The 15210-nt window shown below is 24.5% G+C and overlaps 1 pseudogene; it reads right to left on the bottom strand.

Moving 5' to 3' along the window:
* Window positions 1-5918: 5918 nt before the first annotated feature.
* On the bottom strand, window positions 5919-8116 carry LOC145952620 (WRKY DNA-binding transcription factor 70-like; annotated as a pseudogene).
* Window positions 8117-15210: the final 7094 nt, after the last annotated feature.

Genomic DNA, 15210 nt, shown 5'->3' with positions numbered 1-15210 from the left:
GACTTTCGTGCAAGGAATTGTTTTTGGGTATGACTACTTCTCGGCCACTTTTCTTTTCTCTTTTTAGGATTAGGATTAGTGTAGTTTCCTTTTGTTAATCACGTAGTTTAGTTGCATAATTATGCTTCAGCATTTCACTTGTAACTTTATGCGAAGTGAACCATGATTTGTATTGCTAATATATCTATTGTTCATTCGGTGTATCTGAGTATTTACGTGCATGAATATTATTACTTATTAATCATTGACGAATACTTGGAAACAATCAATCATTGGAACTGTCTACTCCATCTCTTGTTCTGCATTTCATTTCATAAAAAGCGTCAAATACCTAAATTGAAACACTTCTTGTGCTAGTTCGAATAAAAAGAATCCATAAAACTAATTCCACTGTAAACACTTTCATATGAGACAAGGATGAGAATGATAGTAGTAGAACTGCTGATGCCCTGTTTTATGTGAAGGTTTCCATTTCACAATAAGTGATTTGGTTAAGTTCTATTAGTTGTTCAAAGATGATTAAGCTTTAAGTTGTTCTAGTTGCTTTAGTTGATTTATAAGGTTGTTTTTCTTAAGATGCGTATGTTGTTTACGTTGTTTAAGTTGACATGATGTGAAGTTGAAGGTTGAGGTGAGTAGTATGTTGTGAAGTGTTGTAGCGTGTTAAAATTCTATATGAATAATGTTGATGTTTTGTTGAGATGCATGTTGATCATAATGTTGTAAATGAGTTATGATGATGGTGATATGAGTTGAAAAGTTGTGTGTTGATTGAGTTGTTATGTTGAAAATTATATGAGATCTTGTGTTGTTAGGTTGTGTTGTTGATTTATGTTGCTAAGCTGTATTGTTGAGTTGTGTTGACCACTTAGGACTAGATGAGATATTTTCGAAAGTTGCATATCTCATTTTGTGGATATTGTGTTGTGGTGCTTCAAGAGTCCAATTTGTTGAAAAAACCTTATTGGGAAGTTTACCCTTAAAGGATACTGTGTTTTTTCTCTTCTAGGACTTTGTTGGTATTGTGTGTGGGCAAGATCGAGGCACACATGTATGAAGTGACCAGTATAGGGGTCAAGTTGAAGTATACTGATTACAAGTAACCAACTGAGTAAAGTATGAAGTTGAAAACTTAGTTCCTAATCGAGTATCAGAAGGTTGTAGTATTTAGAAGATAGTTAGTGGACTTACCTCATAAGAGGCTTAGTTAAGCTAGCTAATATCGTGGTAGACCCATATCTAGTTGTTCTATCCTAACATTAATACTATACTTGTTTAATTGACGACATCCGAGAAATTGAGTTATTGTGTTATGGTTTTATATCCAATTTGCTATTGATCTATCAAACCCAAAAAGATTACCCTGTGTTATCAATTCAGTAAGATTAAGCCACTTAAACTACTTACCTTGTGTTGTAGGAGATTTCCTAGTTGAAATGTGTGATAATGCATATAGTTGCTATGTTGAGTATATGATGTGTTGAGATGATTGTGTTGTTCATGTGCTGCATTGAACTATGATGAAATGTATTGTTATGTTGATTAAAAGTTGGACTATGTTGATTTGTGTTGTATGCTGTGATGCTTTGTTGTTGTGTTGTCAAAGATGTAAGTTGTGATGTTCCTAGGATGTATATATATATATATATATATATATATATATATATATATATATATATATATATATATATGTGTGTGTGTGTGTGTGTTGTTTCTTTTTCCTATCTTACCCTTATGTGTTTCTATGTGATTTAGACTGTGACAATTATATGTGGTATAAAAGTAGGGCAAGGATATGACTAGAGTGTCGCAGTGGAGGCCACACAATGACGTTTGGAGCTGAATGTTTTGTTGACTACCTATTGGAGGTGGATTTTTGTGTAGATATGTAGTTGTTTGGCTAACAACTTAGTTGTGTATATTTATATTTATATATGTAAAACTATTGTATGCGATGTTGTACTTATTCTAGTATATGATTTTAAGATAGTTGTTATGTCGTATAATGTAGGAATCATGATAATTTCTTACAATGATAGTTTAAGACGATTACAAGAAAATTTTGTTTTGTTAATTGTAGCAAAATGAAATTCACATAAATTTTTTTTTGAGAGAATAATGAAAACATCTAATAATTGAAAAGTGAGGCCAGTGAAAATATCATTGTTCAAGTTACGTATTCAAACCCCCTCAAAAAAAAAAAAAGTTACGTATTTAAATTTACAATTGAGAGTTAATAAAAAAATTTAAAAGTCTAAAAAATAATGTTATGGTCAAATTATATACTCCAACTTGTGTTGGAAGCAAACAAATACAAACCATCGTTATTCCAAGTGTTATTATTCAATCTCCTTAAATAAACTTTCAAAATAAAATATTGTGTAAAAAAAACATGAATGAGATCACCAAAAATGTTCTATGAACTTCTCCAACGAAAATCAATCAAACAAATAAGACAAATTCTAGGGTGATAAGATTTTGAAAACTTCTAATTAGACCAGCCGAAATTTAGGACTTTGAAATCCGAAGTTCATCTAAACGAAATTTGTAAACGAAGTTTCCTTTGTTTGCATATGTCGATCTTCCATGGGGTTGTTAACTGAAATATAAAACAACTTATTTTGGTAGGAAAATACATCGCATAAGAACATTTTAAGAAAAATATTCAAGAATGTACCCAAAGAAAATCTATCAATTTATTCTGCAGTTTTTTATACATAAGTATTTTTATATATTTATCATGGTTGCTAATGTTGGACTTGACTGCAAATGCTTGGTAAGTGGCATATGTACTTAGGGCTATATATACTCTTTTTAATTAGTTTTATCTAGTTAAATATACAAGACAATCTTTTCATATGACGTCGACAAATATAATCATATAGTTTTACTCAGTGATGTCAATTGTTAACTTTACGAACTTAGAATACAATTATTTAAATATCATTAAAATTATTTCGTTCACGTCATGGTATCAAATTTTCCGTAATGTATTATTTTCATTTTTATCTTTAAATTAGTTGTATATAATTTTTAAATAAAATTAATAGTTAAAAACAAGTTTGTATCATGATGTATTCCGAAGGATATGTTACAACGTGCCATATATACCAGATATGTTTATATTTTATCGAAACATATATACTTTACTAGGATTATTTTTGAAGAATAATATATAAATAAATAAATAAATAAATAAAAAATGAATCATTCTAAGAGTGACTTCACTTAATCACTCACTATGTATATTAAATTTCAATAATTCAAAATTAAATTAGAAATTGATAAATAAATCTAAATATTTTGAAAACTATTTAATATTTTATTTAAATTAATAAATAATTATAAAATTATTTTATATATTATTTTTAAATTTATATAATAAAGTATCATATAATTTTTATTTTTTTAAAAAATTATAAATTTAATCTATATATTAAAAAGTTGTAATTTAATTATTTAATTATTTAAAATATAATTTTTTACTAACAGTTTTTGTTCATTTTTGTTGTTGTTGTTGTTCCTTTGCGTTTTTGGTCTCTTTCTCAAAGCTTTATATGACTATGTGGAGAAAACAGAGCGAAATGTCAATTTATACAAAGTGTTTGGATGAGAAATTTAAATGGAGTAATTTATTTATTTGAAGAATTTAAAATTCTTTGAAGTGATACCTTGTTTAGATGAGGAATTTATAAGGAATTTGAAATTCAAGCATTTGTGAAATTTCTTGAAATAGTAGAATTTCAAATTCTCCCAAAAGAATAAGAATTTGAAATTCCTCATATCTTTTTCTTCTTATTTCACTTATATATTTTATCTTATCTCTTATCTCTTCATATTTTTAATTATTAAATATTTAAAAATATTTTTAAAATTATTAAATATTATCTAATATTAATTTTTAAAATTATTAAATATTTAAAAATTAGCTAATATTTATTTTTATAAAATTTAATTTAAAAATATCAACATATAAATATATTTTTAAAATCAATTTTATCATGATGGAATCAAATTATCATATCCAACCTAACAATTTAAAATTTGAGAAATTTGAATTGACTTATCCAAACAAAATATTTTAAGAATGATAGAAATTGAAATCAAAGTAATTCAAATACCAAGAATTTAAAATTCCTTGAATTTATAAAATTCCTCATCCAAACACACCATTAGAGTTTTCATTCTTCTCTCCCCTTTTATATTTTTGTTTACTTCTTCAGTTTTTCAAGTCTAGCTAAACCGCTTTTTTTTTTTGTTTGTTTAATTAATTCATTTTATTTTATTAGGTTTAAATTAATTTCAATGTAGTTTTATGAAAGCCAAAACATTAAAATTCAGTGAATCATCAAAGGCATAAAAGATAAATAACTCATTCTTTTTCTTCCTCAATATGCTTGCTTTGAATTAGTTGGAATAAACTAGTGAGACATCAGACATATGTATCAATGTTCCCTGAAACACTGCAACAACATATAATCATATAAGCAAACATACTTACATTTAACAATTAACTTGCATAAAACATAAACAGAAAGTCACATTCTATATACATTATAAAACTTCATTTGAAACTTTTTTTCGTTTTCATCTTTAAGATAGATTTGAGCTCAAAATCTCAATGAGCATTCTCTTTGTATTGCCAAATAATATTTTCTTATTGAAAATTGACACCAGCCTTTGAGGACTAAAAAAAATATATTTTATTGTCAAATGAGATATGTTGGAACGAAAAAAAATTATATTCTTTCCATTATGCACAACAATGGGATAACACACAAAAATTGTTATAAAAGATAAAAGAAATGTCATAAAATTTATTTAATGTGATTCAACCCCTCATACATATATCTACAAGAATATTTATTATCTCAAAATGTATTATATATATATATATATATATATATATATATATATATATTCAAGTTTTATGAATAAAACTTGAAAAACATCCTTCAAAAGTTTTTTGGATGAAATTTGAAAATACTCAACACAAGTTTTATGATAAAATTAAATTTGACAAACTCTCATTTACAAGTTTTCTAACAAAATTTGGTATATACTCTCATTAACAATTTTTTTTTGGCAAAACTTGGCAAATATTCAATTACAAGTTTTCTAGTGAAACTTGATAAATTCTTTTTTCAAATAATTTTCTGTCAAAACTTGATAAATCCTCTTTGATAAATTTTTTGACAAAATTTGGTAAGTCCTCCTTTATATTTCCTTCTCTCACATAAAGTGATGAACCCATCTTAAGAGTCACTATTCATCATAATCTTAAAAAGACAAATCAAATCCTTAATTAAGTTAAATACAAATATTTTAATTCTAAACCATATCCTAAAACAAATGTTATCATTCTATATGTAATCAACATCTTAGAAATTTAAAATTAAAAATCTGTATTATTTTTCCAACAAGATATTATGTTCTAACTAGTCTTTTAAATATTTAATTTTAGTCATCCTTTGAGAATAAAAAGATTATTACTACCCTTCTTGTGCTAAAAGTGACCTATGTGTAGAACTATCACACAAACAGGTACCACATAATAACGAATATAAAAACGCAAGCCTGCAGTGAAAGAGGCCTCCCATGACCTCCTATATTCCTTGTTTTTCACAAATTTATTTTAACTTAATTATACACATTTATCACAGTAACATCGTTGTGCAATTGAAAAGCAAAAATAAGAAAATCCAAATTCATTGTGAATATACTGAATACTAATAATAGATGGACTATTTGATAAGGTCATTTTTTAATTTTATTTTATCTTGGGAGCGGTATATGCTGATTTGAATCACAATTGAATTATTCTATATGCACCAAGCAGATCAGCCAGCAGGTACACAGCATAAAATCTATGTACACTCTTTCATGCCCTAAATACTGAACCAAACTGTGACCGATGATTTCAGAAAACAACTTTTTTATTTACTTTTAGCAGCTAAAATAAATAGGGGTCCCTCAATTAATGCTGTAAAGGACTTTTCTTAATCAAGGTAACTAAAATTCATAGAATTAAAACCCTGTGCCAAACAAAGTCACCAATGCCTTGCCCTCACCACAACAAATTTTGTAGAGTGTAGACCAAAACATGCCTATCCATCAAAATCCAAACTGCTCGCATAATCAAATTGAACAGATTCTGCGGATGATAGCATAGTAACATGACTCGAATAATTGAAATCAAGTTCATAGTCACATAACATAAGGTAATCTGATGAGGGTAGTTGGTTTTGAACACTGTAGTCCTCCGGAATCACTTCCATAGGCTCCTGTTTCATGGATGAAAAAGGGTATTCTTCTTTGCTAGAGAAGGTGTTACTGAAGCTAAGGAACATAGAAGAAGAATCAGAAGAATCTGGTTCCAACATTATCTGTGGATTTAAAGAACTCTTGCAATTGTGATGGCCATAATAAGTTGTCCTATACAATGGAGGGTCCTCTTGAACTCTCTGAACCTGTTTGATTGCTGGACAACCCTCATCATACTTGTGAGTGCATCTGTAGTAGCTCCTGCATCCACACATGCATTTACATTGTTTGAATTAATCATATTCTTGGTTGGTTATAATTAATTTCAAATGGAAGAATATATACCTGAGGTATTTTGCATTCATTGTTATCTTTTGTCCATATTTTCTCCATACATACCCATCTTCCATCAGAATTGAGCTGTTCGTTTCCCATGTTGGTGCACTTGATCTCATCAAGAAGAAAAATTTCAACAAGAAAAGCTTCTTATTTAATTATTTGACATAGTAATTAATAATTAATAATCTGGTAATGCGAATTAAGATATATATTTATGAAATCAATGTTGCATGTCACAATTAATACAGTGATTGTCTAATCAAGATTATTCAATCAATCTGTGCTTATGAACTTGAACTGCAACGAATATTTGACCGAAGGTAATCGGTTCAGTTAATTTAATTATACGGTGTTTAAGTTTTTGCCAATATGCTTCAAGGGATATCAATATTTTCAATTCAACACAACATACAACTGCTAATATTAATAAAAATGTTTGAAATGAAAAAAAAATCTTTGAAACCTATTTGCAAAATTAAACCCCACGTATAAACTTGATGACTAAATTAGAAGAAATCGAACGCTTAGAGACAAAACATAACTAAAAAAATTAAAGAGACAAAGCAAGATTTAAATTGGCAGAATTGCGTATTTATCTTTCATGACAAAGAATAATACTAGTATTATGGAATTCTCAAGGTCAACTACGCAAGGATTCAAATGTGATAATCAACAAAACAATCTTGACACACAATTAGCAAAGGCAAGACTTAGAACTCTTACTTTCTCTTGTAGCACCCTCTTCGATTTTTAGCGTTGATGAAACTCTTGCAAGCCTCATCCCTATCCTGAGGCTTCGGGACATGTTTGATACCGATAGGCACAACAACCTCAGTGGAGACATGAGTCCTATTGGTGTTCAAAAGCAAAAGGGTATTTGTGAATGAACACAAAACCTTGCGCACAAGATCTTCAACAAATGGTAACATTGACCCTTCATGAGTGTTGGGTTTACGATCCACAAGTACTTCAAGTAACTGGTTTGCCATGGCACGCCCTTTGATTAGCTCTTCTTCCATTTCCCTTCTTCCATTAGAAGCCAGATTCTCCATTGCTGCGATCGATGAGAAACGAAGAGACACACTGCCTTTTATTAAAATAGATCTGTTCAACTAGCAATTTTAAAAATACTTGTTCTTCAGAGTCCAGACAAAACATTCCCCATTAGAAAGGGCTCGAAGATACCAATTAATAATTTTAATTTTTTGATGGGTCCAGAAGTTGCTAGGGTTTACTTCAAGCTGCCAAATTAGTCATCGCAAATTAGGACAACCGTGTTTAGTCAGATTAAAGGTTGTTAGAAAACCACCCACAAATTTCAGCATGGTGTTTGAGTAGTTGGAGAAATTCAGGGCATCTTTAGATATGTATCCTAAATACTTTATATTGAATTGAAATATTTTTGTACTCTCAACTTTAAACAATAGTAAATTCAGGTGAATCAAATGAGAATTAATTTCTAGTTTAGTTAAATACATTTTAAAAATTTGAATCCTACTATATTTTGTATTAAATATTTTTTAACTCTAAATTAAAGTTATTTTTTTAATCGAATGAAACTGTTTTATTATTATTTTTTTTAATAATAATTTAGTTTTTTAAAACAACTTAAAATCTAAATTTTATAGAAATATAGTTAAGTTATTTAATAATATAGTTTAGTTTAGTTAAATAATTTTTGAATAGTTTTATCAACTGATAAATAGTTTGTTTCAGTTTAATAAATATTTATCGAATTTGAGTCTTAAATAGTTATGTTAAATATTTGGAGAAAAAAACATTGTGACTCTTGAAAAATATTTTTTTTCTTCTTACATTTAACTAAAAATCATAAAGTCAATAATACATATAGACAAGACAAATAAAAATAAAAAGCATGATTTCAAACTATTGTAATTTTTTAAAGTGTTAAATAATTTGATTTATAATCAATGTATTTTAAAAGAAAGTTTAATTTCAATAAATTACTTACACAGTCAAATCAATTAAAAATCATCTTAAATATAATTTATATTTGTCAGGTGAAATTAATTCTCCCGTAATAATAAAAGTTTATGTGAATCAAGTCATAATTGATACATGACTCTCACATTGTTATAGTTAAGTAAAAGTAGTTGTACATTGACTAATAACTATAATTTTTTGGTCTATTAGACCCAACAGTTTATCAAATAATTATTAAAAATTTAATATTTTAATTATTCATGTTAAATTATCTTACCCTAAACTTAAATACCAACAATAAAAAATCCTCGAAATATATAGTTTTATTTATAATAAAAATCATTACATATACCAATCGAATATAACAATTGTACTATATAACTTCTTTACAATTTCTTTTTATAACTAAAGTGCACTAAACTGTTTTTTTTTTTATACAGTAGTTAAGTTTTTTAAAATTGAATTTAAAATTTATAATCTAGTTTAGTTTTCAAAATAATTTCGTTTTAAAATAGGTTTTTTGAACAACTCTAAGTTTAGCTTGTTGAACTTGATGTAAGTTGTTGTAAACACTTTATAATCAAGTTAATTTTTCATGGATCAAAAGCTTAATTTTAATAGATAAAAATAATTTTTATTATTAAATGTCAGTATATATTTAATTAATTATACTTAATTATTTCTATGTAAATAAAAAGAATTTATCTTAGATGAAAATTTCTTTGAAAACTTTATCGACGAGAACATCTTTAAATTTTTTACTTCAATGATAATATTTTAAGAATTTTTCTTATTTTTTATTTTTAAAATTTTCTTTTTTATTATCATATTTAAATTAAATTTCAAAATTTTTAAAATAAATTATCATTAGTTAAAAATAATTTAAAATCTAATTCAAAATTTTTATAATATCATATTTGTATTACAATATAATAAGTTTATAAAAAATTTAAAATATAATTTATATGCAAAAAAAATTCATTTCAAAATTTAATTATAATATAATTATATATTAAAAATGTTTATTCATTATTAATTTTAAATATATAAAATAAATATTTATTCAGCACATTACACCCACACCAAAATATTAGTTATTTATAAAATTTGAACTGAGAATTTTGCAATTCTCAAGGAAATCATCAGACTCCAACTCGATCTAATTATTCAAATATTTAATATGATATTTAAATATTGATGATCCATAATTTTTTAATTAAAATTACTCATTAAAATTGAGTTTAATTTTAATATAAAATCTATATCATTAATTAAAATTTTATTTTAAATATAAATTTTAAAATAATTATAATAAAAAATAATTTTATCATGTATTTTTTATATTGCAATAGTGACTTGAGATTTTATCTAAGACTAATCTAACTCAGTTGCGAGTAAATAAAATTTGATCTTTATCAATAAATTCTTATTGAAGATTGTCCAAACAATTTGAGCTTAAATTCAACAAATTAACTACCAACTCCTTGATTTAATTTTATCATGTATAGTAATTTATAATTGAGTATTAAAATTAATAATGCTTACACTTTCCATTATGAGATTAACCCTATGAATAATACAAACCAATAGCCGAATAAATCACCTTAGAAGCCTGGCAATTCCCTAATTCCGTCATCAATATCCTATAATTGCGGGTTGGTGGTACTTCTGGAAGGTGAATAGTTCTTGTTCTCTACTGAATTTCCTAATTCCATTTTCAATATATAATTAGTTGGAAGTTAGCACTTTCTCTTGAATGTGACTAACTTGATTAATTGGTCAATTTGATAAGTAATGCTTCCATTGGAAAAAAAATGGAGATAATTTTCTTTCAAGTGGACCATGCAGGGAAGTTTTACTTAAAAATGGTACCTAATTGGTCCCAACTATATAAATTTATAAAGTTAAGAGAACAAGAGTATTTTTATTAGAAGTTAGTATAAAATTAATAATTATAACATATATATATGATAATCTATAATTAGATAATGATAATAAAAAACATTTATATATATAATCAGTATATTTTAATTAAATTCTTAATAAAAGGTTAACAATTTTATCTCACATGTTAATTTATGATTCAGTAATTATTATTATTATTATTATTATTATTATTACATTTTTACTACATTTTATTTAAATTATTTTCATTAAAAAATTAAAAAACAAATCTTAGCTACTTTATAGTCACATGTCTTCTTATTTTATTAAAATATCATAAGAACTTTTAAATAAATTAAATCAATCTTTTTTTCTTTCATTAATTCTCAAGGGAAGAATTATTAATTGTTTTAAACAAATTATAACTTCTTCAATTACATTGAGTAAAATTATAATTTTATAAATTATTATTAAGATAATTACACTACAAGAAAATTGCCATATAGTGACACACACAATACGTGTCACTAAAAATTACTTTTACCTACACAATAAATATAATATATGTTGGTATATTGTTAAAAAGTGTAGGTATAGACTATAGTAACACACAAAATATATTGTTAAATCTCATTCAAAATCAACACTAAAATTGTATGTAACTATATGTCAAATAGGTATATACCTACATATATTATACCTATAGTGACACTTTTTATATGTTACTATATGAAACATTTTTTGTAGTGTTATTCATTAATTAACTAACTTTCAAATTTTTAAATATTTTATTTTTATTTTATTAGCTAATCAGCTTTTCTTTTAATAGAAAAATGAATTTATACATTCTCGTAGTATTTCACTTATATATGCTAACAAATAGTAAGGTGATAAATGAGTCTATTCATCTATCATTTATCCAATCCATTTATAAATAAATCTACCCAATCTATACGTTATCATAAAAATAAATAATGGATCAAATTCAATCAATCCATTTAATTTTATAGATGATTAGTGATCTATCAACTACTTTTTTTAAAATTTTTTTTATTGGATTATAATATGTAATATTTATTGAATTAAAAATTTAAAATACTATTTTAACATAAAAAAATCTTATAAATTTTGAAAAACTATATAATAATGTAACAACTTATAAAAAAAGAGAGAAAATAAAATATTTTAGAATAAAACTTATTTAATTTTTAAAATATTATTTTCATAAATGAATTAGATATAAAAAAATGTTAATGATTATATAGATTTTTTTATTTTAAATAAATTGGATGAATTTGATTTTTATGTGAATTTTTAATAAATTTAAATAAATTAATAAATTATTTTTATTTACTTCATTATAATCCACTTAAAAAGTTATTTGATACATCTATTTTTCTTTAAATACATGTATAATCTACGAGATATTTGAGAATTCGTGGTAAAAAGACTCAAGGCATCTAATACTCTTTCCGAAAGTAATATGATATATAAGATTACAACAAATAAACGATACTGATGTTATAGTGAACTACTACAGGATTAGATCTTATTCATTTTTGGAAAAAGTGTTATGAATATAATTAATTTCGTGCCTTTCATACTTTTTCATACCACACATTCCATCAGCACAGAAGAAACTATCAGTTTAATAAATGAGAAAAGAAAAGTAGTAGAGGCTACAGAGCGAAAATTCATTCCTTTAGCTATACAATTGATGCTTAACTTGGAAGCAATAAGAACACATTAAATGCAGAATCTATATGATTAATTTCTTCTTCCCGCTTAATATGGTATGTGTATGAAGTTACATTATGTTACTATCCAAATCTAAGATCAGACAAAGAAGACAATCAGCTGAAAACATTCTGGGTACCCAAATAAGGATTCTTTTTAAGTTTTTCGGGAGTCCTAGCATGAAAATGTTAAATTCTTATGCTTTGTATGAAAATTTCAAAATCATTCTAAAAAATGTAACTTTTTCAAAAATCGTTTCTTAATTAAGTTTTCTACCAAAACTTTCCCAAAGGAGGGTTGAGAATCCAAGATTTTCATGAAATGGGAAATTTTTTAATGATTATGTTTCTCATTATCAAGAATATTTTAGACTTACCAAACACATTTGACATTCATAAACATGTATTTTTCAAAAAATATAATTTCTAAGAAACAAGAAGATTATATATATATATATTGTTGAGATATAAATAAGTTTCACATCGATAATTTTTTATTTATTTATAAAATAGATACATATTTCAATAATTAATTTTTTTTTTTGAATTGATAACCAAAATGCAAAATTAGGAGGACTTAAGTTCAAAACATGAAATATCTTATCATTTATATGTACTTGTGTCTGATGTCTATATAGTGGGATGAGAATGATTAGTTGATTTTCCTTTATTTATATTCTTCCGGAATATAAATACAGTACAATCAATTGTGTTGTTGGTTTTATTATTGTCTGTTGTACTTTAGTTATATGATGCTATATGTAGAATATAAATACACTATAATCAATTGTGTTGTTGATTTTATTATTGTCTATTGTACTTTAGTTATATGATACCCTATATATAGGTTTTGGACTAGCTTTTGGACTTTTTGGTATCCTTGTATTAATTTAATATATTTTCTATTTGCTGTAAAAAAAAAAAACCCTATTGCCCCGCCCCTATATCCTGATGCTAGTCCTATATTTAAAATCTCCAACTATTTTGAACAAGGTCATTATGCAAATGTCTTCACAAGGCCAATGAGGTTTGGCACAATAGATGGGATAAGACCGGTTAATAAAAGGGTTTTGTATTTAACTTTTGATGTGAAATTATTTATGGACTTTACCTCTCTAAATGAATTTTTCATAAACACTAATTTGATATTAAATTATTGATTTTTTGTTAAAGGACAAAATTATCTACTAATTAATTATGTCACACCAACTTGTTGATAAATTCATGAAAATATTAATGATTTGGACAAATGCAAAGTGTATGTCATATATATATGCGACTTGGTTGATTATAGTAAATTTGATGTAAGATATATAAACTAATAAACTAGACCCTTGATTAAATAGAATAGAATTAATAAGTGTATTAATTACTATATGTTAAAATATGTTTTTTAATTCTCATAATTTCACTTAATTTACCTTTTATTTTACACAATTTATAATAAATTTTCTTAGTTCTTATATTTATCTTATTTAATTATTTTTTAATTGTTATACTTTAAAATATATATTTTTAATCTTTATACTTGTTGTTTCTAATTCTTTTAGTTTTTATTGTTATTTCTTTTGTAATGTTGTCTATTTTGTATTGATATAATAGATATTTTTAATTTTGTGAAGATAAAAAAAAATCTCAACAATAAAGATTACAAGTAAGAGTACAAAAGAGATACGAAATGTTAAAAGTTAGAATAACTACAACAAGATGAATTTAACATTACATATAAAAAGTTAAATTAATAACAATTTTGTCACATAACACAAAAGAAACACTTAAAAAAAAACTAATGATAGAAACTAAAAAGATTTTAAAATCTAGAAATATATGAACTAAAAAGATCTATCATTAAAAAGATTGAAAAGAATAAGCATATGAGTTAAAAAAGTCTATTTTTAAATTATAGAAACTAAAAATTAAAATCAGAGAAATTATAATAACTAAAAAAACATTTTTACCATTACATCAGGTGGTATAATATGTGTGTGTAAAAATTAATAGAACAATTTTTTAATATTACCTCTTGTATATGATAAATAAATAAATAAATAAATTATCAAAACAATAAAAAATTTAATTTAGTTAATTTTAATTAATAGTGACATGAGTTGAATTTTTATTTCAAAAGTATCTATAAAATTAAATAATTTAAATAAGGGTTATATATAAAGATATTATTCATTATTAAAAAAAAAGTATTTTTTTCACCAATAAAATATTATAAGTTTTGAAATATCCAAATTTCTACAAATATTTTTTTTACCAATGTTTAATTTAAACAAAATGATATTATATAAAAAAAATGAATTAGTGGCAGTGTATTGTAAATAGATTTTACGATAAGTTAATTAATGTATAAAACATTTAAATAATTAGTAAAAATTAATATATTTAAATATATTTCTTATAATTAAAAATAAGTATTCATGTGTCTTAAATAACACATTTGGAAGTAGTATTAATAAAAAAAGACAAAATATAGGTACAATGTTTTAGATATATTTGTTCTTCAATAAGAATTGGAGATTTAACTTAATAATACATATAAATGTATATTACTAAAATCTGGATTATTAAAGATAAGTGCATATTAATGAGTTAAAATTTCGGTTTCTAAGTTTTGTTCTAATAAAAATACTATACCGAAAAATTTGAACCTTAAATAAATACAAATAAAGAAATTAGTTCTGACAAATGGATACTATCTGTATTAATTAGATAATAATGGGTTTGTTTATTTAAATGTCTTTTTAGTTCTAAAAGTGTCTATTTTTTTTAATAATATAAACACTTTTTTTAATTTATTTTTATTTATGTATTTATCTAAACTTTTTTTAAACAAGCAGTTTTCTATTTTTTTTAAGAAATAACTTCTATCTACTTCTTTAAGAAATTTTTTTTAAAGTACTTGTTTAAACATATTTATTTTTAAGTTTAAATAAATAGTCCCAATTTCGACTATTATCAAGGAAAATTGAAATGTTTTATCTTTGAAAACAACATAGTGACTGATATTTAAACGTAATTGCATACCATATAGAAT

The sequence above is a fragment of the Cajanus cajan genome, chromosome 10, assembly GCF_000230855.2.
Source record: "Cajanus cajan strain Asha chromosome 10, NIPB_CcT2T_4, whole genome shotgun sequence".
In the NCBI taxonomy this organism is placed as follows: domain Eukaryota; kingdom Viridiplantae; phylum Streptophyta; class Magnoliopsida; order Fabales; family Fabaceae; genus Cajanus; species Cajanus cajan.
Note: the sequence above shows the minus strand (reverse complement) of the source record. Positions and strands in the feature narration are given on the sequence as shown.